Source organism: Euprymna scolopes, chromosome 42 (genome assembly GCF_053919585.1).
Source record: "Euprymna scolopes isolate OS-2025 chromosome 42, ASM5391958v1, whole genome shotgun sequence".
Taxonomy (NCBI): domain Eukaryota; kingdom Metazoa; phylum Mollusca; class Cephalopoda; order Sepiida; family Sepiolidae; genus Euprymna; species Euprymna scolopes.
In genome coordinates this window covers 48,835,559-48,837,962 of record NC_136523.1, presented here as the reverse complement: position 1 = coordinate 48,837,962, position 2,404 = coordinate 48,835,559, and the positions used below count along the sequence as shown (strand labels likewise).

Below are 2,404 nucleotides of genomic sequence, written 5' to 3'. Positions count from 1 at the left end.
CTCTTCCGGGTTTCTGCTTCCCGGACTGTGCTGATATGCAGAAGTTCAAGTGTAATGTAAACAGATATCTTGCTGCTCAACTCCCTACATAGTGCCCTCTGCAAATTATGTCCCAGATAGTAGCCCCCTACATCAAAGTGTCACCGTGCCTTGTTTGGGGTGAAAATGCAACAGTAAAAAAAATCTCTATGTATAGCTCGCCCTTCGACTGCCGCGTTCTTTATAACTTTTTCCATCTGCCCCTCTTCACTATAACTCTTCCTTCGAAAGTCCCTCTTTGTACCTAAATCTGAACGAATCCATGAAGTTTCTTTTTCTCCCACTACCCGCCTATAGAACTCTTCAAATCCGATGCAAGCAAGCTATAGATGTATCGCCCCTTTATACAATAAAATTATACTCAACTACCACCAACAACCATCACTAAGCTGTTGCCTAAGTGACCACCTTACACCCATTAACCCTTATCCACGAGTGGCCTTCGGGCCTTAATAAGTGGTGGCTCCCTGGTAAAAAATATAGCGCTTTCTCCAACTGCTCTTTTCTCTATATACCTCTCTTCCGTCTGCCCCTCTCTCTATATCTCTCTCTGAATAGCTCTTCCTCCGACTGTCCCTCTCTCTATATCATTTTATGTGACTGTCCCTCTCTTTATATCTATTCCTCCAACTGCCCCTCTCTATATATTTCTTCAGCCGACTTTTCTTCTGTTTCTATCTCTTCCTCCGACTACCCCTCTCTCTATATCTCTTCATCTGATTGTCCCTCTCTCTATAGCTCTTCCCCCAACTGCCTCTCGTTTTATATATACCTCTTTCCCCAACTGCACTATACTTCTCTGCGATTGCACCTGTCTGTATAGCTCTACTCCGACCGCTCCTCTCTTTATAACTACCCCTCTCTTTATAATCCCACTGACTTCCTCTCTGCATAGCTCTTCTCCTAACTGCCCCTTCTATCTCTACCTTGCAACCTCTCTCTCTCTCTCTCTCTCTCTCTCTCTCTCTCTCCCTCTTTCTCTCTCTCCGACTGCACCCCTCTCTGGAACTTCTTTTTTCTTGGCTTTTTGGCCAAGATCAAAGTGTAGTATCTGTTCCAGCAGATACTGCAAGCAAAGATCATATGTGGGGGCAGCCTTACATATAAGACCTTGGTCAATGTAGGGGCAACCCTTCATACCAATTGTCACTATCCAGCTCCCCTACTCCCCGGGGAGTTGGTCCCCATTTCCCCTTCACTCCTCACGTTAAAAATCGGCCTTGTGCCTTATTTGCTCGGCGGGGGAGCAAATAAATACCCTCTCTGGAACTTCTTCCGCCTGTCCCTCTCGCTAGACCTCTTCACTTGACTGTTTCTATACATCTTTCTTTGACTGCCCTTCTCTATATAATTTTGTTTTGTATTTAATGTTCTGTTGGGCTGGTTAAAAAAAAAAAAAAAAAAAAACGTTTAATGTTACAAAGTTACGAATCACGAACGGTCTGTCGATTGTATCTGTATGTCGATTCGGGTGATTTTAAACAGAATTTGAATTCGAAACAAACAAATAACTTAGTTTCAAATCTATTTCTATTACTGTTAATTGCTCTCGCTAATAACGGCCCGCATATGCACGTGTAAATTAAAGTTGAATACACACCTGGAAAAAATTCCCGAAATATCATATCTTACGCAACTGTAATCACGTCACAATGACGCTAGTAAGAATATAATCTATCTATCTATCTATCTATCTATCTATCTATCTATCTATCTATCTATCTGTAAATATACAGAGTGCAACGATAAAAGTGTTGCCCTAAAGAAAATAACACTACAGCTTTATTTTAAAACTTTTATTGAAAAAATAAATTCAGGTAACTTATATATACAGTAGAGTTGACAGCTATTCAATGTAGCCGCCTTCAGCCTCAATCACTGCCTCGATACCGGTTCGGAACTGGAAGCATGCCTTTTCCGCAAGCGCCCGCGGGAGCTCGGCGAATACTCAGCAGATTGCGGTGATCAGGCTGGCTTTGGTGTTGTTGGAGGTCATGTTGGTGATGTTCTTGGCGTATGACCAAACGAAGTAGTCTAGCGAATTCAGGTTTGGGAATGAAGGGGGGGGGGCAAGTGAGAGAATGGCACAAAGTCGTAGCAGTCCTTCTGAAGCCAGGCCTGAGCCTCTTTGGATTTGTGGGCCGGAGCAGAGTCCTGCTGCCACACCCAGGGTCTGCCATGCTGATTGCACCAGGGGATCACCACACTCTTGAGCACATCCAGGTGGCCGTCACTTGAAACAACACCAAAGACCATAACCAGGGCCGGAAACATTGTTTTCATCACCCTGGGCACGTCCCTGTTATTCGTGGTAATCTACTGATGTATTTTGAGAGTGCCAGAAATAGTCCTGTTATCATTAACT

General features: G+C 43.8%; 1 pseudogene; it reads left to right on the top strand.

Moving 5' to 3' along the window:
* The first annotated feature begins 1,050 nt into the window (after positions 1 to 1,050).
* On the top strand, positions 1,051 to 1,175 carry LOC145267304 (U2 spliceosomal RNA; annotated as a pseudogene).
* Positions 1,176 to 2,404: the final 1,229 nt, after the last annotated feature.